Here is a 24869-nt window from a genome sequence, read left to right on the forward strand (position 1 = left end):
CCCAAAGTAAGTGTTTAGAGAGCACGGGGAGTTTTGATTTCCTCACTCTTCCCCTTTGTCTTCTGGTTCCCTTCCTCTCTCTCCCATCTGTTCACAATCGGGCAAGGTGCTCTGCTGCTGTCTTTCATTGCTGGGCTCTTGTGCTGCTAGCCGCCCTCCAGGACCTGTTCACAAACAACAGTAAAGCTGTCCAGGACAGCTTTGTGAATCCTATTCCTCCTAAGTAGTTTATGCCTTCCCTTAAGCCTGTGGAAATGCTGGTCTGCAGAGAAAGCATAGTGGCATGCTGGGATGTCCATTCACTGAGGGATCCCTGTCATGGTTATTGATGATTCTTTATTTGAAAAATGAAATAAAATAAAATAAAATAAAATAAAATAAAATAAAATAAAATAAAATAAAATAAAATAAATCCACCATAAGGGCAGAAAAAAGATCTACTGGAACAGGGCAGTCCTGCTTGTGCCGCTGACTCAAGAACATTTGGTATGTATAAACTCAAATTGGTACATAATAAAATCTTCATAACTGAACACTGTGTGAACAAATATGCTTGGTATCCCTAAAGGCCAGTCTTTGAGTTCCTATCCTTCAGTCTTTTTGTTTGACTGTGTCTTCTATCAGCAATTAAAAAGATTTTATGCTATTTTGAAAATACCATGTCTTAAAAACAGGCAGGCTTTTTTTTTTTTTTTTTTTTTTTCAGGACATAACGTGATTCCCTGTTAGACTAAGCACTCACTGAAGTGAGCAGAGGGTTCAGAAGGTTATAGATACTCTACAAATGCTAAGGGAAAAACAGTGCAATGTCTTTTATTTCTCATCCACCCTTCTGTAAGTCCGACTACCCTAATACTATTTGAAAATCCCAGCCTGAAGGATTCACAGCCCTGAAGCTCAACACAGTCGAGGTGTTATCCTGTTACTGTTATTTCTGTGGTTACCTCCCTTTGTGTAACACAAATTTGTTATATTTTGCATTAAGTTACAGCAAGTTCTGTGGGCCGAGGTTGTGTCCTACTATGCAAAACTCAGAAGAATTTTTTGGCTTTAACAAATGCACTGCTGGCACTCATAGCACTGCTGTGAGTATTCTGGAAAGAGACCAGTCATCAGAAAGGATGCCCTTCCCAGAACTGACATGTGGTTTGCACCTTTCTCCTGAGCACTTGCTTGACTCGGCATTATAAATGATGTAATTCCCTGCCGAGGCCACTAAGGCTGCTTTTTGTCCTCCTCTCTAGCTGTATGCAGTGCTTGGATGGAGAGCAAATTCATGGTGAGATGTGGTGATACATCACCATACACGAACACAGAAAGTACAGCCTGCCTGCCCAGTGCATGGTGTGGATGCAGCCACGTGCATAAATGATTCAGACCCTTCTTTTCCCAATAATATTTTTTTTTCCGAATAATTAAAATGTTTCCCAATAATGGAAAATTCTTCCTTAATCCCAAGACTTCTTGTCATTTGCCTATGGCTACTCTGATGACAATCTGGGCAGAGGAACCCTATGTTATGCGTTGTGGTGAGGGTTCAGCTGCTGCCTGCCTCTGTAGGCTGGCAAGCAGCAAGTCTGAAAGGAAAAAAAATTAGTCAAACTTGACAATCAGCACCTGATTTCAGCCGGTACGCCAAGCTAAATCAAGGCTATTTCAAACAGAGGGACAGAGTATGCATAGTTTCATGTCCCCTTCCCTTCTCTTCCAGACAACGTCCTCACCAGCACTTAGAGATTCAGAAATCATAAGCCGAAATCAGAGGAGTGATATAAAAATTTGCTGAAAATTAAACAAAAGATCTAGGTTTTCCTTGCCATCTAGCATGCAAGCAGCTTTACAGTTATTCTTTTACTGTTCTCCACAATCTCAATGGGTAGGATTATTATTATTTTTTTATTTCTTTGTTATAAAGCTGAGATTCTCATGTGGTCAAATCAAGAGATTGCAAGAACCAGAGCTTTAAGAAAAGCACCAAATGTTAGTGAAGCTTGTGATAAAATTACAAGAACTGGAAGTCTTACAGAATCCCAGCTCAGAAGAGTGTTTAACTTAAAAACTGAATAAATGACAAAGGCCTATAACACCTAATGCATATGAAAAAGTGCAATAAGATTGTGAGCCATTTCTGTTCTTTTGTTAGCAACAGAGCCACATAGCAATTTCCGGGACTGTAAAAACATCCTAATAAATTTTCAGTGTTTCCTTGTGTAGAATGAATCACAGAAATGCTGCTAGCCTTGAGTAGGTTTAGCATTCAGATCAACTGTTCGAGAGAAAAGTCAGCTGAATCAGTGCATAACTAGAGACGGGCTGTAAATCACGGTCACGGACCGTACAGGATGGAGGGCTGTTTAACAATGTCACCCACAGTAACTTCCCTTCAGGATGGAAGCAAGGCCTTCATCCACGATGGGAAATGAATGTCTCAACCAAAGGAAAGACTGCACGCTCTCGCTACTCTGGCTGGACATGGTCAGTGTTTGACTGAGAGAAGCTTAGGAAACAAGAAATAACGCTAGGGATCCAGCAGGCTCATCGACTTTAGCAGCAAAATTGCAGTACGCCATTGCCACATTCAGGAAGCACAAGGTCTGTCTGTCCTGCAGCCAGCAGTAGTGGGGATCTTTCCCTTCTCAGTAAGACTGACAGTTCACCTGAACTGCCCATCTTCAAGTTCCTGTCTGGAAGCAGTTGATCTTGCTCAGGTTGGCACTGAAAATGCGTCCTTGCAACGTCTTCAACAGCTGTGGTATACGCCAGGGCTCTGGCAACAGGAACAAACCTGAGCAGTAATTCAACTCACTGTAATCAGCAAGAATATACTGCTATAACTGGGATGCCCAGGAGCTCTAATTTGGCTTTGCAGTATTTGCAACCAATCTTGGAGGCTCCTTGGGAGAGTTGTCCTTTTCATATAGATGGTAAGAAGAAGATAAATGCCTTTTGGCAAGAACATCACGTCTTCTCGGTACTTCCTTTTAAATACACTAATGACACAGGGTGGGCCTTGGGAGAAGTTGTAGGTTGAGCCTTTTGCTGTTTCAGCTAAAAAGGGACAATTGTGGGACACAAAGTTCCTGCAGGCAATGGGAATGGGTGGAGGAAGAAGTCCTTCGCTGGGTAAGAGGCAGTCCTTTCTTCCGAGGCCAAAGCGGGAGCGCGCACCGCGAGGCAGGAAGCAACGCCAGTGGTCATTTGCTTTTCCGAGAGACCTGCCAGGCCCAGGTCAAGGCAGGCAGAACCGAAGGAGGAAAAGCTGGTGGGTTACTGTGGGGGGATCCGGGAGGAAGGCCAAGAAGGAGGGGACCACAGGTAGGGATGCCAGATGGAGCAGGGGAGGGCGGGTGCGCGGCGAGGAGCGGAGGCTTGCCCTGAGGCCTTCTGGCGAGAGGGAGCGGAGGACAAGATGGAGGGGGCCAACTGTGAGAGACACCGAGATGAAACCAGCGACAATTGCGCTGAGCCGGAAGGACTTTCCAGTAACCAGGAAAAAAAAAGCATTCCAGGTATTTCATGGGCTGAATGCGTGTCTGTGAATCCTGACCTCTTTACTCACCCACCTCCTGCACACTCCCCACTAGGTGCCAGTATTGGAGCACATACCTGCACAAGCGCACCAAGAAGGCAGAAAACAGACTGTGTAGTTAAGACTTTGCAAATATATTTATCTCTATACACACACACGCTGCGTTCTGGGTTTGCATTACTCTCTGAATATATAATCTGCACAGAATCGCCAGTAGCATCTATAGCCATGTCCAGGGGCAGTATTGCATCTGGTCATACATGGGACCCCAGGCTGCCATGACCTTCGTGTGGTGTCTACTGCACCTGGGCACTGCAAGCCCCATCAACTGGAAAGCAACTGCACTGCATTGCATTTCTATTTATTGCCAGAAAATATTTCTTTGTCATAGTGTGGCTTTTTCCAGAAAACAACAGCCAGGTTTGGGTTGTTGATCTTGGGTTTGGGATTTTTATTATATTTTTTAAATTCATGTGGCAACAGGTATAGGTAAATAATTTTGCAAATTGCTTCCACACTTTAAAGTGTGTGCATTTGCAGTGCAAAGCGGGTATCACTCTGGATGGAGGGTGACTGCTAGGTGCCTGACAGAGCCTCCAAACTGGGCCATGGGGGCAAAAGAAATCCATGTTTCAGATACTTTTCAAGTCCCTCCAAGAGCAAACTGTCATTACACTCACCCTCTGCATGTCCTCTGCACTGCAGACTTAGGCAGAAAATTAAGGGAACGAACAGTGACTGAAGTCATAAAGAGGACAATACTGTGTCACAGACCACCATGGGAACAAGCAGTTTCACGAAGCTCTGGTGCTTGTCAAGTCTTAAATCTTTTCAAAAAGAGGTTAAGTCTCTTGCCTTGGTTTCTCTGCTACCTGTGCCAAAATAAATAGAATGTGCTCAACTGAAGAAAACAAATACTTGAAAATAACAAAAAATCAATAGTACCCTTGTTATTCAGTAGCAGGTATACAGATCTAATCTGACAGACTGTATTGAAAGTGTAAACTGAATGCTCGCAAACATGTATTAGCAATGTCAAGATGAAATGTTAGCTTGAATCTTATCAATTCAGTTTATAGAACAGGGAGGCACTACCAAAGTACAGTTTACCTGCAAAACCTCCTGTTTTAGAAAGAGTTGTTCTCAATACAGCGAGCGAGTTTTTAAAAACGTTTGGATTTCAGGTACCCTTCTTCATTACCAAGAAGCTTTTAGTATTGCCTCAACCTGTCAACCTCCCGAGTCGGGAAGAAATATGAATGGCAAACCAATTTGCATGGAGACACTTAAAGGAGTCTTTCATTCTTGGCCTGGTGTCGTTATTCCCATGGGCAGAAGACAAAGAAATATACAGCTAAGGAACAATTTCACATGAAAAATACATCCCTTTGTCCAAAAGCCCTGAGATGTGTCATGCTGTTATGGAGCACATACAGGAACTGGCTGTGCCCTTTTGTACACAGCTGGCCTTTAGGCTCCGTGCAGTCTGCAGCCACGGGCCCCACTTGTCTGAGGGAACTATGAATTTAACGAGATGCTCAGCTTTCATATTCCAAATGTGGGTATATTCAGCCCTTTTCCTCAGCAAATGGAAATATCTAAAGGAAGGTTTTATTTTTCCTTTTCTTTTTTTTTTTTTCTTTTTCCCTAGAGTTTTAAAAACAAGAGTAAAATGTAGTCTTCCATGGTTGCAACATGGGTGAGGAAAATGTAATCTCAGAGGGATAGAGAAAAGTCTTGCCCTGGTAAATCCGATATGCCCTCAGCCCAGGAGGCCCCCAGCAGTGGTCACTATAATCTGCTTTGTAGGGAAAGTACAGGATGAACACATTTTTACTGCTCCTCTGTTTAAACTGGGGAAATGGCATCCAGGACTGCAAATATTAAAGGAGGAATCTGTCCTATTATTTTTGGAGCAGCATCCTCTCTGAAATGTGTAAGTCATCAGAACAGAATGAATCCAGTGACTCAAGTGCAACTTAGACGAGTATTTTCAGCAAGGAAAAGAAAATGACTCACCAGGAGTTTTGGGTTAGGGGGAGTCATGACAAGGGACTGGGCCTTGTTTTTGAGAGGAGAACTGAGAGTAGGATGTCTCCTGTGTTCTCTTCTTGTAGCTGGTTATGGCTGAGACTGGGTTGTCACCTGGAAAAGGTTGCTCAGTATGATGTGCCAATGGAGAGAAAGCCAAGGGGAGTTGAATGTGTCATCTACATTTCCAAGGTGGTCTTCTGCTGGTGTTGGCAGTGGGGCAGAGCTCCCAGAGGTCTCTCTGCTGTTTGGGAAATGCACAAATAGCTGTGCCATCCCTTGGCATCACGCAGGACAAGTCTTCTTCTGTGTCTCCTGGTGAAAGATGGCCTGGGCCCGTCGGTGCTCTGTTCAACCCAGAGCCAGCACTGCCAAAACTTCAAAGAGCCCCTGCTTACTCTGTTTGCTGAGCATCAAAACCAGGTCTGAAACGGGGGAGATGCAGATGACAGGTATGCACAGTGCTCCATTACAGGCACTTCGTTTGGGTGGCTAAATCAGGATTGTTGTCCCTGATTAGGGAGGGCTTTTCTCCCAAGGCTCCCCATCTCACCATGTTTGGGGGTTTAAGTTACATGCTCTGAAGGATGGCACTCCCTGCCTTGAGTACTCAGGGATCATAAGGAGTGTCACCATCACAGTTACCTCTTCTTCCTGATCTCCACCAAAACAGGGGCTCACAGGGTGTACTTCCCATTTTATAAACAGGACAGGAAAGTTTCTGGACTTTCTGTAACCAGGCTTATCTGATTTGGATCCTCTGTTTCAGTGAAGGTTAGTAAATTATTAGTTTTACTTGTAGAAATTATTCCCTAAAGGAGAGCTACTTTGAAAGCCAGGGAGTCATCTTTTTTTTTTTTTTTTTTTTTTTTTTTGGTGAATACTGGAGGTTATTGGAGTCTCCAGCTTCGCTTTGTGGAAACAAAATGCATCGTGGGTACAGCTTAGCTCACGGTGCCTATAACTACCTGTCCATACATGGAGACACCTAAGTTAGATGTGAATATTAATGTTGCCATATCTGCTGCTGTTTCTGACAGACAGCATGGGCTTTGCCACTTTTTCTGTCTCCTTGGGTGTGTCTTGCCCTCCCTGGGATCCTGTGGTGGAACATACTCTGCTCTTGGTGGTTGACTTGGCTCTGCGCTCCTGCAATGGGGCAGGCACAGGCCTTCCCTCTAATCCTCTCTTGGGAAATTGCATGACCCTTGGAGTGTGCATGCAAGTGAGAATGTGAACACCCTGCCCTGGAATTTTCATAGGACAGAAAACGGGCTAAATCAATTAGAGCACAAAAATGCAATTGGTTTTGTGCGAATCTATTTGCAAGATAAGAATTATCTTCGCTCTTTCCCCATGAACAATAACTGACAACATTACACTTCTCCTCAAATGCTTTTTGATAGGTTAATGGGCCCATTTTGAGAGCTTATAATTGCAACAGCTTCGGTTCAAGAGCTGATGTGATGGATTAAGTTCCTCTTGATGCTTGGAGTTGGGATACAATACAGGGATACAGCCTGGACCCTCTGGTGCCAGAGGGCTTAACACAGTATTGACGGGGCTGTGCATATTAAATCCAGATCAACCTTCTGAATGAACACAGGCACATCTGAACTTACAAGGCTGGAAATCTCCTTCCACAGTCTTAAAGGAGTTATTTTTAGTAAAGATCATTGAAAAAAAAAAAAAAAAAGCAAGCAAGCAAGCAAGCAAAAAGCTCATACCCCTACTTACTGCTGAGATATGAGCTGAAGGAAACTCTCCTGTCAGATCTGTTTCATATATGTTACGAGAACAGCAAAACAGAAAAGTTCAGTAGGGCAGTAGGGCATTATTTTATTTTATTTTTTTCCTTTTTTTAAAAAAAAAAATTCTTTTAAATTTATGGGATCTGACAAAATAGTCTTGAGGGTGCCAAGTCGAAATGAATCTAGAGGTATCCCTCAACATCTGGTGATAGCCGCTGATTAGTTTGGCAGAAGCAGTTTCTCGATGCTCTGCAAATGAAAATTAACACACTTTAGGGCTGTCTTGGAAAAATGCAGGAAAGTTTCTCATTTTAGAAGTCTGTGTTGGGCAGCACTGCGCTCCCAGGGTCAGTCCATGCTTGGGTGGGTAAAGCTGCACTTGCTGACTCTTCCCTTTGGAATGAGCCAGGCTCTTCCCACAGCCAGGTACGAAGCAAAGCGAGGTGGGGCAGGCACTGCTTTCTCCTTCTTGCTGGTTTCCAAAGAAACTCACTTTTTTTTTTTCTTTCCTTAGCTGTAAACTGTGATTTTAAAATGCATTGTAAAGTAAAAAGCAAATGAAAGCACATAAATGAGAATCTCTCATCTTGCAAGCCCACTTGTCCTTGTGTAGTGAAGAGATTCCTGCTAGAACCAAGTTCGTTTTTTAATGGCACCCTCCTCTCTTGAAAAAAGTCTTGATTCAGGTAGCCCAAAGTATTTTGCAGACAAGTGTCCTTTTCAAGATATTTTTTTCCAAGAGTCCAGATCAAGTCTTCCTTAGGTCCCTCTCCTAGAAGCTGAGAGAAACAGGTTCAAGACATCAAGAAAGCTGGTGTAGGTCAGATTTTGGAATGTGGGTCTCTCTCAGACCCAAGTCCAGTTCCTTTAACTCTCGGCAGTTTAGGGGTAGGTGACTGTCTCAGCACATCTTCAAGGCCCTGCTTTTATTCCATGCCAGAAGTCCATATTTCAGAACTTCAGAATTATCCATAAAATTGCATCAGGGTTTTCCAGTGACTTGTAACACGTTATCATTAGTCAGCATTGAGATGGAAGTTATTCTGGGGCCTTGCAGTGGGCTAGCCTGAACCATGATGATATTCATGATTCATGATTTATTTATATTTTTTAATCAAATGCACACAGATATTTGGGGGAATAAAAAAAGAAAGGTCAGTTTAAGGAAGGGGAAAACACTGAAACCAGTGTGTCAGGGCTAAAAAAACAAAGTTATTAGCAATTTCCCTGAAAATTAATTCCTCTGTTCACCTAGTGGGACTTCCCAGCTTACAAAATCTTGCAGTGTACATACTGGTGGGAGCCACGCACCCTCTTGGTCTCTAAAATTTCTGTGAATAGTCAAAAGTAGGGAATTCTGAAAATGTTTATGAAAAGCTTTGTTTCAGTTCTTTATGGTCCTTTTCCATCCAGACCTTCTAGCATTAACACAGGTGTTTCACTTCTCTCTAACCTGTTCTGCTGCTGTTTGCAATCTCCAAAGTCACACGTGAAGATATTAATGATACTGCAGATGCCAGCTGTGTGATCTAGGCTAGTGCAGAGGTTTGCTCGACTATTCACACTGACATTAAAGGGTGCAGTCCTCTCTGGAAGACGTGGGAAACAGTACTCTGTAATGGAGAGACCTTGATCTTGCCCAGATACAATAAGATAGTCTTTTCTGCTTTTTGGTTTGACAAAATATAACACTCATTCTTACCCATAGCCAGCAATAGGTAACAGTGGCTCCTGGTATGGCTTAAGGGTTCAGATCTGCAATATATATATGGTTAGAGTTTGATGTTTTGAAGCATTGGTTCCCTTAACATGTCCCTGGATGATTCTGTACCTTGTGGGGTGGGACATGTTGAGACTACTGTCATGGATGAAGCACTGTATGGTATACATCTAATTAAAAATGAAATTTTTGGTTGGTTGCTTTCCATGTTAAGGTGGGAAGAATGTGCTGCTAATTATTACCGTGCCACTCTCTGCAAGATCTGCCCCCTCCAGGATTTTGCAGTAGATCTACTGTGTGCTATTTTGTTTTGATTGAAAACCAGGGTTGTCACCTGAAAGCTTGGCTGACAGAACTTTGCTTCTGTTTTGCAGAGTTTGAAGGTTTGAAGGCAAAATGAGTAGTCCATTGCTGACAGATGCTGTCTAACTTGAGAGATCTCTATCGAGTGAGACCTTACAGGCTCTCCCAGAAGTCTATTCCTGTTGTCAGTATCCTACCTCATGCCTGTTTTGAATCTTCCTGGTGACAGTTTAAGCCCATTACTTGTCTATTTAGGACATGGCTAATAGAGTATTACCTTCCTCTTTTCAGCTTCTTTTTTTATATATGTTTTTGAAGATTGTCATTTCTCCTCTCCTCCCCAGTCTTTTTTTCCCCTCGATTCATGCAGCTTTACTTTGCTGATCATATTTTCAGGATCTCTGATCATTCTTGTTCCTGTGCTCTCCAGAGTTGTTCCACGTTTTACTTTGTGTAATTCCCCAAGCTCAGCATACTACTCCTGGCAGGCCCTTCCTATGTCTTTTAGGGGATAATTCTCCTTATATATCACAGAGCAGTACTTGGATTTTTTTTTGTGATAGGCCTGCCCTTTATTCTCCTAGTTCATTTGGTAGGGTAATTTTTTTTTTTTTAACATACGTAACATTTATTTCCCAGCTTGCATTTTACTAAATACCTGGCATCCAGTTTCAGTTTGGGTAACCATATGCCGACAGGACACGCTTGCTAGCTCTTTGATTCCGTATCTACAGAAACCAGGGGCGATAAAGGGCCATTGCTCTGGAGATTTTAGTATTTGTTGAGTTAAACATTGCAGAGCAGCCTAGCATCCCCACCCTCGACATGAATGAATCTGGCAGGAATGAGTTTGAAGTCTTGCTCTGGTTGACTATAAACCTTTATTATACGTGGGATGTTCCTTGTGGAGTGGGGGAGGCGGTTGCCTCCCAGATGAAATAAGCAGAGTTCGTCAGCTTACTCACTGCCCTGCCGAGCGGGGCTTGATGGGAGTCGTGCAGGGTGCCTGGCACCTGCTGGAGCAGGGAGGCTGGCTGGCAACCATAAACCCACAGTCAACCTTGATGACTGCCCTCGGCGCAGACTGTAAATAACAAAGGCATTTATTTTATTTTTTCTGTGGGGATGGGAGCAGTGGTGAGAGTAAACAGAAGGAATTAAAACCACCATCTTGCTGCAAGCAGGTGGTGGCATGTCCTGGGCTTTCACCACTGCTGAGCTGTTTCTGAGCCTTCTATAACAATTCGTATTCAAGGAGAGTTGACTTGTGTCTTCTTCCCTTACCCTGTCCTCACCGCAATGAGTATATGTGCAAATCTCTACAGAAAAAAAAAAAAATCACACAGAAAATAGAGGACACTAACAATAACCAGTGGAGTGCTGCTGACTGCATAAGACCACCTCTTGCTCCTTCCTATTCACTTTCTAGCCCCCTTTCTCAGCTAAATCAAGAGATACAACCATGTATCAGTTCCAATTTCACTGGAGTTTAACTTTGTTTTTACGACACTTTCTTGTAACTGCAGTTCAGCCTATTAGCCAGGATCTATGCTGTCTTTTTTTTTTTTTTTTCAGCTATAAGGGTGTGTGTGCTTGACCTATGGGCCAGTAATCCTCAGTCATGTTGTTACTGACTGCAAAGGATATCATGAAATGCTCACCAAAGAAGACACCCTTGCAATGTCATCATCACAATCAGAAATTCCTGGTCCTTTCCTTGTGCTAGCCACAGAAATGAGTCCCACAGCTGCAAGAGAGGGCCCTTGCAATAGGAGGGCAAGAGGGGCTAAGGCTGTGTCATTGCACCTAGTGCCTTGTCTTGTGCGAGATTTGTTTACCCGGCCATATGGGGCTGAATCCCCTCGTCTTTTCTGAACTTGGAAGCAGGCTGGGTGGTCATTTTTGCTCCTTGGATGGACAGTAGTCAGAAATCCCAGCTGCTATAGATGCAAGCTAAGGAATCAGTGTCATGGACCGTGGAAATGCTGGACCAGAGAAACCCAGGGGCTCTAGGAACAGACTCCAACGGCACTGCAGACAAGCACTAAAGGTTTCAAATTGTTTCTGCACTTTATTTCCAGAGCTGATATTCTGGGGCATTTCCAGCACTAAGTTTAATTCAAAGTAGTTGGACGGACAAAGCAAGGGAGTCTTTACCTCTGAGGCTGTTAATTTTACATTTTTATACACAGAACCTTGTATCTGATGGGCAATTGCAGAACTGTAAATTATCACACAACTGTCCAGGTCCCAACAGGAGTGAGTATCTGACGGCTAAAGGGGAGGTCAGGAGGACAGGGCCAGAGGGCAGAAAATTAAGCCTTCAATTAATTGGACTTGCTTTCCCTCAATTAGGTTTTGAACAGTAATTTGTAACCCTCCTCTTTCTTGCCTGGGTGTGACCAGACCTGCACTGCAAACTCAGCTCTTCTGCTAAATGCTCCTGCTCCTACAGTGTTTGGAGTTTGTACTGTTGAATGCAGTAAAAAGCATGATTCATGTTACAATTTAAGAAGAAAACAACAAGGAAATGTATATAAAAAGTGACTGTAACGGTAGAATTCGCTTTTACAAGTGCTTTCATGGAGAAGCATTTATCGTCCCGTAAAAGAGAGGTGCTAGGTGGGTGTACAATCAACTCCCAATTATCCACAAGCAGCTTATCCAGGTCGTGGATTAACTGTGCCGTGGAGTCTCTGACACTTTGCTGGCACTGTGCAGGGGGGTCCGTCTGCACTCAGGAGCTCCAGCACGGCGTTCCAGGACTGAGTCCAAAGCTTTACTGACGGCTGTGTGGCAACACCGAAGTATGTCCGGGCTCCAGCAACATTTATCCTTGTGGTTGCAGTGTTGCAAACATACCTTGGGTTGCACATTAGCTAATACACCCTCTTGGAGAGGAGAGCAGAAATACCTAAGAGATTGTGCAAAAGCCAGGTTGTATCTGGCAAAGGCAGAGCTGAATTAGAGCTAATAATTCTGGCTAAACTTAAGTTGACTCTATCTGGAATCGATCACAAAACTGACCAGTCTTCACTTTCAATATAGGCAATGTGCTAAAAGATATGCAGGCCGTGTCCCAACTGTGTTGCTGGGAGTGACTCTGAGCTTCCAGCTCTGGATGCCTCCCAGAGTTTGTCCCAAGCACCTATTGAGCTGAAGGCTGGGAATGTAGCAGTCCCTTTCTCCCTCTTCTCTCTTCCTCTGTGCAAGAGAACAGCCCTGCTCCCCAGGTGGGGTCCAGTAACTACTCCAAATGCTGGTGTTGCTTTACCTGTTACACCACAGAAATTAAAAATGTATGGGAAACACGTGGACGATGTGGAACACTTGAAGTATGCTTGTCACACACGGATAGTTTTCTGTTTTCTGGAAATTAGCTTCTACGGGGATGGTCTGGAAATGACCATGTAGTGCAAGTGTTATCTGTTGTGTCAGCGTGATCCCGTGCATACCATCATGAAGTCCATGACATTAGAACGGGGGAGGATTTGACCCAACATACTGCTAAAGCTAAAAACACTCATGTTTATCCAACTGCCTTGACTTAGCACTTTTCCACCTTTTCTGCTTAAACTCTCCATCCTTTTTCTGCTTAAATTCCCCATCTTTATATGGTAATGAAGAAAGTGGATATGTCATAAAAACACTGGAGGAGAAAAACCCATAAATGAGTCACTGAAAATATTGATAAGATCGCTGATATGGAGCTGATCCATAGCTTCCAGCCTTCCTGTTTTTCTATGCCCACTCCTCTTGCAGCTTCTCAGGCCCAGCTATGCCCCTCCTCGATGTTCGGAGGGGGACCAGAGGGATTTCTTCACCTCCCCGTAGCGAGGACATATGCCAGAGTCACAGAGCTCCTTCCTCACCGTGCCAGGATGTCACAAAGTCTATTTAGCACCTACAGCAACCCCTGACAATTCTCAGAGCTACTTATAGCAGCAACCAAAATGTCTTATCACACCCCTGTCTTGGTGACAAATTAAAACTGCAATTAGATTATTACCATCTTTCCAAATAAAGGGCTGGGCCTTGCTTCCCCTGACGCTGATTGCAAAACTGGACTTGACTTCAGTGGAAGCAGAGCTGGCCTCAGGGTATATTTAGAGAAAGTAAGTAGCAGCTATTTTCTGAGTGTTTATTTTATATTTCAGGTTTAGGCATTTGCAAGCGTGGTTTCTGGTGGACTTTGTATAGCTAGGGTTGTGACTAACAGTAATAACAGGCAAAGCTGTGACTTTGCCCCAGCCCCGGAACAAGAGGCCACTCCGTCCCCAGAGTCATGCAGAAGGCACATGGTGACTCACACCCTCGTAATCCCTCTTCTGGGTTTCCCCTCGCTCCACAGGAAAGGAACGTTTTTTCCTGTTCTATTCTTGCCGATGTTCGTGGTCCCAGCCATGCCAATCCCACAGCCGCGAAGCATGCCGAGAGACCACCAGCACCAAAACCCACAGGTCAGAGGGTTTAGCACCTGAGGGAAGGTGAGCACTGGTATTTAGCTTTAAACAAAACTCCGTTTCATTCTGCCTGGAGCACAAAACAACTTGCTTCATGGTGAAAAGCAGTGCAATGGGGTACCAAAGGGCTCCATCTGCCTCATACCCCTGCACAGCTCCCCACAAAATGCATTGCCTGAGCAGTGATTTCAAGGTGCACCATGGGTGTAGTCTCTTGCTTCCAGGTGACAGTGCAAGTCCGGTATGTTGGTCAACCAACTACACAAGGTGTCACTGTGGCAGTCTCATACATCGCTTTTAGTCATTCGTTAATTAAGCCATCTCCTTCCGCGCAGAGGTACCTTCTGCAGGTGATGCTGTCCAATGGACCCTCGCACATGCATGTGTTGGCTTCTTGTGTGATTACAGTTCTGGAACATTCATCCTGACCTGTGTGCAGTGGTGACCTGGAGAGAATCTTTGTGGTTAGTGAGGGTGAGAGGCTTTGAAAATCCCCGGGTATTTTGCAAGCTTCTGTCAAGGCTACCTGACTGCGTCATTCCTCCCCATCACACTCAGAGTACCTGAACATAGTTATGATTGTCCATTTGGAGAACACGCAAAATGTGGTTTCTTGGACACTGCTTTTTTCAAAGGAAGGAGACTGTGGTGCATCTTCATGTTCTTCCCTACAAGTGCCACTGCTCATCACTCCCTACTTTTCTCTCCGATGGATTTGTATTTAGGGAACTGACTTCACCACTGATTTGATTCCTTCCAAAACTCTGGCACCTCCGTGCTAATGGATGGCCAGGTTTGAGGATCGCTTGTATTTTGAGCACATTAAAGTTCCATGTTTCCTCACTAAAATATACTTGGGCTCATCAAACAACACAGTCTTGAAGGGCCAGCCACATGCAGGTTTTTCGCCATGCAAAACACACTTCAAGATGGCACAGCACTTGGAGGCAAATCTAATGAAAAATGTGGCAGGTAGAAGAAAGTTTTTTTGGAAAGCGTTTAGCTGTGGTCTGCTCAGATAAAAATTTGGAACGTTTTGACCCTTTTGGCTTATATTCTCAGAATTCTTGTTTATACTAAGGTCTCACCATCACATCATTTATAAATAATGCTTCTACCGCTGCTGGTCAGCTAGGAGCCAGCAACCTGTTGAACAGAGGATATCTCTACTATTCAATCACCTGCATACAAGAAGGAAAAAACACCTTTACATGTCTAGCCAACCCCTCACTGCCTACTTAGACCGCTCCCAGGATCCAACTAAGTGAAAACTGCCTCTGGCAGCCCTACTCTTTACCCTCACTCATTATGTACATGCAAAAGCCTGGGCTTGGTTCATGTACTGGTGGTCTGTGCTGCAGCTCAGCAGTGGGTATCTGGTGATTACGGTTCCAGCATGTAAGATTCACCCTCTAGCACAGACTACACTTGTCTTTCCTCAGCCTTACCACAAATACAGAAATGCACTGCCCTCTTTGCTGGCTTCCCACACAGCTTCTACTCAGGATGCAGCGCAGACAGCGCAGTCTCTGAAACAAAGCTTGCTGACTCTGCTCTTAGAGCAAGGGCACGCTTCTTTCTTCTCTACAAAAAAAAAAAAAAAAAAGAAAAAGGAGCAATGCACATATTTGGGAAAATACCTATAATCTGAAGCCCTAGGATGAGTTAATTCAGTGTAGTGGATCATACAGACATTCCCTGAAAGTCCTTAAACACCACTTATGTGAGAACCGTCTGGGGAACTGGTCTAGTCCCGGCACCCTGAGTAGGTGTAGGATATTTTTCCATCTAAAAAAAATTAGCTACGCAGCCTGTCAGAACTGGGATTAGATTTCAAGAAAAAAAAAAAAAGCTTCCACGGTCTGTGGTTAACTCTCACGGGAAGCCAATGGTGCTGCGTACTTAAGTCATTTTTTCAAAAGAGACAGAAATCCCAAATAAACGTCCACAAATTCAACGTGACTTTGTGTGAAACTGTTCTACCGCTCAGGCATCCTCATCTCCCCGTTCAGTGCTCAGTCTGCTTCTTCACCCGACTTCAGAGCCACCCTCAGGTCCCTGCTGCCCCCTGGGAACACGGGGATTGCTCCAGCACCGGCGGCCCTACAGCACTGTGAGAGCGGTCCGGGCTCCGCTGCTGAGGGCAGTGTTGGCTCATGGCGCGTTTTATCTTCTTTCTGAGCTCCTTGTCCCAGTACATAAACAAATTTGTTTTTGTTTAAAGACTTTCCCACACAAGCGTCTGCCAAGTTCAGGGGACTGCTCTTTGAGATTGATCTTGAATTTTTTTGGAACAAGAGATGAGATTATATAATAAATTCAGTTAGTCTCGGCGAGGCGGTTGGGAGATGCTATTTCAGACTGCTTCATAACAGCCAAAAGGATTAAGGAAAAATAAAAGAATCCTCAGAGTGTAAGTGGGGAAGGAGTTGGATTTTCAATTTAGTGAGTCTAATTTGGAAACAAACTCACAGAGAAGTCATCTTGATAAAAGAGGACAGATGAAACATTTGCAGTAAACTGAATAGATTAATTTCTCTTAGAATATCAGCATTCTCTGCTTAGACTCTTTTTTAATATACATCTTGTCATACATCTTCTGTTATATCTATGATACATTGGTTTTCACATGATAGTCTGCTGGTGATTTAGAAAACGATCACTGGTCTTATTGCATAGGGCAATGTTAAAAATCCTGGTTTTTTTTGCCAGGCAGATAGGCATTCTGATGCTTGTTGTCTGCTCCAGGTCTTGCTCTTCTAAATATCCCTCCCCTCCTTCTCCCCCTCAAGGCAATGGTTAGAAGGAAAAATGCAAGAGAGAAATATTTCTTTGTCCTGTCAGAAAAAAAAAAAAAACTATTTCCACACAGTGCATTTCTTTTTCAGTTTGAGCTCACTAATGCAAAATCTTGAGAGAAACTGAAGTTTGAAGGCAGTATGCAACCAAGGAGCTGGCCTAGCATCAGGACAGCATGGCAGGCTGAGCGCTGGTGTGGCTGGCAGCCCACCTTGGTTTCTCCTATGGTGGAACTGATGCAGCTGGCTGAGTTAGCATTTTCTAATGAAAAAGCTGGCAGTGAGGCTGCAACAGGAGGGAAGGCTGTCAGAACATCATCCCTGGGAGAGAGGAAGCTGCTCACATACTTGCCATCACTCACCCTCCTGAGTAATGTCTTTGGTCTCCAGTGAGTATTGCTCTAGAGTGAGCAAAACTATGAAAAAATGTGCAGATGGTACCAAACTGGTGGACTGTCTTTGCAACATTTCTTGGGCATCCTCATGGCTCTTCCACGCTGCCTTAGTGCCTGTCCCATAGCCGATTTGTCCTCTCATCTGTGAAACACCCTGGATATTAGTACAGAAGCAGTGATGATGGGAGAGGATTTCAGTGTCCGGCAGTAGTCCCCTATAAAAAAATAGAATAAAACTATACAATAATCGCGATGGTACCATCTAAGAGGCCCATGGGAAAATAACTTCATGTTGTATTTTGAAAATTTAATAAACAGCATTTGTGTACTGCACAGGGAACTACATCAGTTTTACAGTTGCTTCACAGTTAGATATTTTTTAAAACAGCACTAAGCTCTGACTGAAGAACCACAGAGACCCCTGGGAGATCTTTCCAAAACAATTTATGGACCGTGCACCAAGAGGTCTTCGTCGAGCGTGTAGCTCAAGGTTTTAGAGAGAGATTTTCAAGATCTCCTATCTTCCCTATACAAATGAGCTTATTTTCATTTATGTGTGGTCTTTAATTCTTACTGCTGGTACAGGCTAGGAAGTGTTCAAGGCATGTTTATTTAATTATTTTACTTCTCTCATTAAATATGAAATTTTCTGCATAAACCTAAAAAATATCCAGCTGCACTCTGAAAGATAAAACCAAAGACACATTCATTATATGAAACTGCCATTTACTGTAGTTTTCTTTAGTGGGAGAAATGTAGTTTGGCATAACTCTGACATTGAGACCTGCTCTTTTTTTTCTACCAAATAAATAAATAAGAAAATAACAAAAGAAAGAAAAGTGAAAAGGTGTTGGCGCTTTTTTTTTTTTTTCTTTTTTGTGGCCACCAGGTATCCTAATAGCAATGAGATTACCGGAGAAGAAGGAAGTGGGAAGAAAGAAAAGGAAGGCAATCAGACTGAGAAGATGGTGTCAGTGCTGGATTTCATGATGCCTGTGGGTCCTTTCCAGCTCAGGATATTCTGTGATTCTATGACTGTAACACCTGTGCCATCACTGTGGCAAATCTTGTCTCCTCAGACCTTTTTCCCCAGGGTCATGCTGGGACTCTCCTCTTCCATGGTTAAAAACCTTATCTTCAGAAAGTGCCAGCTGCCTTTGACTGTTTGACTTCAGAACTTTATAAAGTGTAAGGAAACTTGCGTTCCTTGAGCACCTGTGCTCCCACACAGGGACCAGGAGCCACTTGCCCCTCCTGACCCACTACTGGGCTGCCACCAAAGCAATAGGGTTTGCTGCAGTCGCCACCAGTGCCCTGCTTGGCCAGGACCACCTGTGGAGGTCCTGCTCCCTGTGCAGCCCATGCAGCCTCGACTGTGCCTTGCTGTGGAGAAGACCCTTTCGAGGTTTGTCTGCTTCATCCCTTTCTGCCTCCAGCTTGAATATCAAGATTTTGAAACTTTTTTTTCCTTCTCTGGGTCTTGCTTTTCCTTGTCATGGTCTCATCTTTCCTACCAGCAGCCTTCTGCCGGAGTCACCACTCATCTGCCCCATGCCCAGGATGGACATACAGTGTAGACTATCGTACCCTGTGGACGCTGCTGCAGGATGGATCCAAATCCTTGTGCACCTGCCGTCCTTCATCCCCCTGCCTGCAGGCCACACACCACTGGACTTAGACACACTGTTCCTCAGGTAGTAATTACTCAGTAGGTGATTTTTCTTTCTTCTGAGTTAGTGCTGAACAAATAACTGGTTGGACATATCATTAGGAGAGACTGTGGTGCTCTGGTGCTGTCTTCTGCACGAGCCTTCAATTGGAGGTCCTTTTTCTTAGGCAACACTAGTCTGATGCTGAGAAACCAAGGCCAAGTAATGCAACCAGTCATACTTAAATGCACAGTGTCACTTGGTTACGTTAGCCATACCTTTTTGTCTTTAACTGTTCAGAGGTGTTGTCAAGCATTTTAAAGAGGAGTGAAAAATTTCATTTGGGAATAGGGTGTCCCAGTGCTACGTAGTCTGTAGCTAACTCCTCTGGCTGTTCCCAAGCTGACTTAAGTCAGTCAACTCCTTTGACACTCTTAGGTGAGGGCTTATAGCAGATGAATGCAATGTCGAAATCATCATTGGTGTTAGGGAGGATGGGTATGTGCCATTCTGCAAAACCTTGGGGAACAATTTATGCTCCGTCACTTCATAAAGGGGGACAAAGACACTTTCTGCAGTTATTAGATATGACTTATACCTAGAGGCCAGAGCAGGTGGCCCTGTGATTACTTCTTTTTGTAATGAGACAATTCTGCTTTCTTTAGATGCATTAATTTATCTGGAGACTGCCAACAAGTACTTGGAAAATCTGAAAAACAAGACAGGCGATGAACTCCTTTCCACTTTTGCCCTTTTTTTTGTGTGGTTAGAGAAAATATTTTAGAGCATCTGTTTCACAAATTGCAAGCCAATCTGCTCCAGTTGTAAAAACTTACTGTGTTATGCATCATCCCCTGGAATCAGAGCTAATGAAACTTGATACAATAATACAGTCAAATATAGCCCCAATGAATAAAGCTGTTGCTTTTCTCATAATGGTTACTCCAAGAAAACAAAGCCTAGGAGTTGATGTTCCAGTTTTCTTTTGGAGCCTATATAGAAGAAATGTTCAGAAGATGCCTTTAAATATCATTCCTACTTCCTGAACAGCACTCGTGCTGTAAACCGCAGTGAGGATAATAAGATGATGTAGCATCATGAAAAGGCAAATTCCAGAAAAATTTACATCCTCATGCTTCTAATTGCCTTTAGCTCAGCTTTTATTGGTTAACAGATCATCACTTCCTTCCATTGCTTCTGGAAATTTTGGTCTTTTGACCATACCATCATGTTCCTGGAACGCACAGGAAGAAAAAAGAGGTTCAGCATGCCTGCTCAGTTTGATGGGCACTATAGTCCTGAAGAGATCCAATCCAAACCGTTCATCAGTTTTGGCCTGCCCACTGTGAAAGAGACTTGTTGTTCAATTAAACAGTAACTGTACTAGGTATCAAGGCACTTGGTCTATCTCTCAGAGCCCGGCAATATGTCTCAGAAATGATGTGATGAAAGTCAATGGGTCTGATTCTTCTGCTCCTCTGGTGTCCTGGTCACAGGATCATAGGTCAATAGAATCACAGAATGGCTTGGGCTGTAAGGAACCTTAAAGCTCATCCAATTCCAACCCCCTGCCATGAGCAGGGACACCTCCTACCAGACCAGGCTGCCCAAAGCCCCATCCAGCCTGGCCTTGAGCACCTCCAGGGATGGGGCATCCACAGCTTCTCTGGGCAGCCTGTGCCAGTGCCTCACCACCCTCTGAGTGAAGAATTTCCTCCTTATGTCTAATCTAAATACACCCTCTTTTAGCTTAAAACCATTATCCTTTGTCCTTTCAAAACACTCGTTGATAGAGTTCCTCTCCATCTTTCCCATAGCCCTCCTTTAAGTAGTGGAAGACATTGAGTTACTTCTGATCTATATGAATGAAAAACAAGGTATCCATCTTTGCTTTGACTTGAGGCTAATATTTAGTCCCAAGAAACAGATTTCGGTAATAGCAAGTACCCTACCTGCTCAGATCTGTCTTCTTGCTTGTTGGTGATGGCACTCCCTGTCCCCATGCGCCAGAGAAGTGGGTGTTAAAGGTATGGTTGCTGAGGAGCTCCCCACGTGACTCCCCTTGTCCTTGAAATATTGAGAAGAATCAAGACTGAAAAGAAAAAAGTTGTTTCTCTTGGAGAGTTTTAAAGTGCTTGCGAATTGCCAAAAAAAGAGAGAAAATGTTGCCAATGCAATAAATGTCTTTCTAATATGTTGCGACCCGGCCAGAGCTCTTGCATCACAGCCCCTGTCAGAGCGTATAAATCTGCAGTTCCTCTTAAAAACCTACCACCACCACAGCATCCTCAACCAGATTTCTCCTCAGCACCAGGCTTAATATAAACAATTACTCGGGGAAGCTGAAAATGGAATGAAAGGCAGGGAAGTTTTCTTCTTTTCTTTGAATCGGTTTTACTATATTTTGATAGATGGAGTCTAAAAACTTTTCAGATTAGGAGTAGAAAATACCATTTTGTGTGTCAGGATGTTTTGCTGGTTTATACAGTGGCACTCTGATATTTTCCATATTGTTTTCTAGACTTTTTCACAAGCAGGGTAATGTTTTACTTGCTTTTATATCCAATTCCCACTGAATGGAAGTTTTTCATGTGCTGTCACTCCCACCTCCACTCCACTCCTCTAGTTCATGAGCAAGTTTACTGAGCTCACCAGCAGCTCATGTTTATTTTCTTATCTTAAGTTAGAGTGTGAAATTAAAACACTTGATTTGTCCTTGGCAAGTTTAAATGAGTATTATTTATACAGCACCGTAGGGGTCCGTAGCTCTTTGCGAGCAAAAAGAAACTGAAATACCATGGCATGGGGTGATGCACTGCCAGGGGCTTGCCAACACTCATAGTGGGCACGATGGAGCAAACAGGGACAGAGATTGCTTAGCTTGACTTGGTGCTTTGTGGCTCTGTGTTTTGCTCCTCACAGCTGGTCTGTCAAACCAGGACATTTCACTAGAAAAACATCAGTACCCTTGCGTTATTTGGGGCATGGCCACCAATGAGACTTTGCAGAACATCTTAGTGCTGGGTATATTTCTGGCACCAGCTCTCACAAATGTTGCCAGCCAAGTTTTACAACACTGCGTTGGGCTATTGCCAGCAGCCAGGTCACAGCGTCATGGATCTCCAGGTAGAAAAACTGCCTTTATGCACCTCTGGAGGTAAGTTTTTCTGGTCTGCACAAAAACTCCTTTTTTTTTTTTTTTTAACAAAATAGCAAAAAGCACCAAAATGGCAAATAGCACCAAAAAAGTTCACCACACTGATGATTCAACTCAGTTATCATAGAGTTTAAATATGTTATTTAAAATGTGGTTATGTATTTTAAACGCTATCATATAGCTTAGTTAGTCATTAGTTAAAAACTAAATCAATTTCAAAAATTCCTTATGTATATAACTGTAATTAGTTTTAGCCTGAAGTTGATGCTGAAAGCACACATTCAACAGGCATCTGCAGTCTCTCCTGGTCTGGTAATAGGGAAAAAAAAATCCTTCCCACTGCTGAATTTAAGGTGGGAATGGGCATAATAAATTGTGAAAGTTTTAAGAAACTAAGACAAGTAGGAAGTGGAAACAGAACGTTGCACCATTTATTCATGCACAGCTCCTAGGGTATGTACACACATACTCATGAATGTCTCAATACAAAATATTCATCATAAAAATAATCTGTACCCAGCTTCTTGTCAAGTTTCACCCCTTTATTAATGCCTGCAATTTCCTGAAAAATCAGCACTGTTTCCAAAGAATCAAGTCTAAATCAAGTTACAGCAATTTTGTGAAGGTGCAGTGTAGTCAGGCATTTTACAGCTAAAGCATAACCGTGAATGAAATTCTTTCCCATTTTACTCCTTTGCTATGATACCAGATAAGAGTTATATTTATGAACAAGTAATTTGCCATCAGTTGTTACAACTTACCCTTTAGTTTTATGCCATAAACTTTAGCACGTCCAAAATCGGACTGTTCCAGTTAAGCTTGTCATAAAAACATTAAAAGTATTTTGCTGGAGATGTGGAAGAAGTATTCAGTCACTTAAATATCTCTCCATTCTCCCCAAACGTAAAAAAAGGCAAGTAGGAAATGCTCACCTCATATACAAAAGTAATGTCTAATAGCTGGAAAAGGTCTGAAGATCCTTTCAACTGCAGGTTATAGAGATGGTTATCTCTGGGAGGACATTCCTCATCTTTTCCATATGTTCAAAATAAACTTTCTTCTGTGATTCTGAAGCTCCCTTGGCAGGAACGGAGAAGTGTTGAAATATTGTGTTTCACAATTTTCCAGACAAAATGCTAACTTATCTAAACGATGCATTGCTGTATTGTGCAGTACATAAGCTCCCCAGTTTTCTGGAAATAGATAATCATTTTAATTTTTCATTACTTCATAGCCAGAGAGGTATCTCACAGTTATCATAAGCATTGTTGAGCAAACAGTGATATGGAGCCAAGGATCGGTGTGATTATAGCACATTTTTTGCTTGTATGGAATATTTTAATGCCGTTTCAGTGACTCATTGAAAGCAGTCCAGCAGACAATGGATTATTTTCTTCTCATCTGCATAGCATGCAACAACTAATCGAAACACTTTAGTATTACAGTGGCAGAGATGTCACTGGCCACAAGTAAAATCCGTTCTTTTTACCAAAACTTTAACTTTTATATTATTTGAAAAAAGTGATACGAGTGGCTGCATTTGGTGTTTGTATTGCACAAAAACTTTTGTCCTACCAAGATATGTGATTTTAGCTCTGAGTAAACCTTGGGGAATCACATCATCTAATTTGCACCATTTCTTTGTGCACAACACTTAGACTGTGTACACAAACACTTGTAAATATCTCAGTACAAAATATCCCTAAAAAATCCAAACTGTTCACAATCAGTTCATTTCCATAAATGAGCTTGTATAACATTTTGGTACATATTTGTTGCATCTTTAGCGGTCATCATCTTTTCTGTGATTTCACGTTTTAACAAACAAGAACATTTCAAGAGCTTTGTTCTCAGAAACTATCCTAGATCTTTTTCATGATTCATGTTCTTTACATGCTGTCTTATCATGAGCAATTCAGAAACTTCTGCATAAGTGACCACGAGCTGTCTGACACTTACTGCCTTTTTTACTGCTCCAAACCAGATCACTTCTACACTTATTTGGGAAAGCTGACAACTGCTTCTTTTTTTCCTTTTTTTTTTTTTCTTTGAGGGAGGGGTTTTCTTGACATTTTGATGGAACAGTATCAGCTTAGTTGTTGTCACAGTCCTGATCCATGGAGGGGTGTAACTTGAGCAAATAAAAGTATGTAAGTAAAACTTAAACTAGCTTTTAAATCATGATGGTTTTGTCAGCTTCGAAAACCCTCTGTACTAGGCTGACTGATCCCACAGTCTGCACACACTACAGACAGCATTTGGCCCATGATATATATGCAAGATAAAATCGCTATAAATACCAAAATTTTTTCCTATCTAGATCCACTGTAGCAAGAGCTCTTTTGGTAGGAAGGTGACTTTGAAAATTATTTTCAAGCACCTTCTTGCTCTCCATTCACAATTGAATTTATTATTGCACAAAGTTTTAAACAAAATCTAGGATCCATTATTGCTAGAAGTGCTGCATAAATATATTATTAAAAAAAAATCAGGAATGCAATATTTTGTCTAAAAAAGATGGTGTGGGAAAGCCTGGGGAGGTTCTCACAGTGGGATCTTAATTTGTGAGGGACCCATCAGAAGACCTGTCTCTTAGTGAAGTGCTGGTAGAAGAGGTTATGGGCTCCACATACACAACGAACAACGCCAAGTCATCAGGACCACATGTGATTTACCTAATGGTTGTAGAGGAATCCAAGAATGAAATAATTAAACTGTGATGTTTAATCTCACATTTAAAACTAATGTGGTGTCTGAAGATAGGAAATTGGCAAAACAACACGGATATTTTATTGTGTTAAGAAAAACACTCCAAACCTTTGTTCAAGGCAATTTTGGGGGAAATACAGACTGGTAATGCTGACATCTACACTTGGGCAAAGCTGTAGAAACAATAATGGGAACATAAGTAATAAACATGGATAAATATGTTATATTGAAAAGTCAACATGATGTTTGTAAAGAGAAGTCAAGCATTAAATTCTATTGAAATCTTATTTATTAAATCTTTTATCTCCGAAGCAGTCAACTAATATATAGATAACATATTTAGTCCCTAAATTCACTCTACTGA

General features: G+C 42.7%; 1 long non-coding RNA gene across 1 annotated transcript; it reads right to left on the minus strand.

Moving 5' to 3' along the window:
- Positions 1 to 11382: 11382 nt before the first annotated feature.
- On the minus strand, positions 11383 to 23239 carry LOC310893405. The gene is made up of 3 exons (XR_014578960.1): positions 22729 to 23239; positions 20592 to 20731; positions 11383 to 17205 (listed from the first exon to the last, which is right to left on the minus strand). It is a non-coding gene; the product is annotated as an uncharacterized lncRNA (long non-coding RNA).
- Between the last annotated feature and the right edge of the window lie 1630 nt (positions 23240 to 24869).

The sequence above is a fragment of the Anser anser genome, assembly GCF_964211835.1.
Source record: "Anser anser genome assembly, chromosome: 2".
NCBI classification, from domain to species: domain Eukaryota; kingdom Metazoa; phylum Chordata; class Aves; order Anseriformes; family Anatidae; genus Anser; species Anser anser.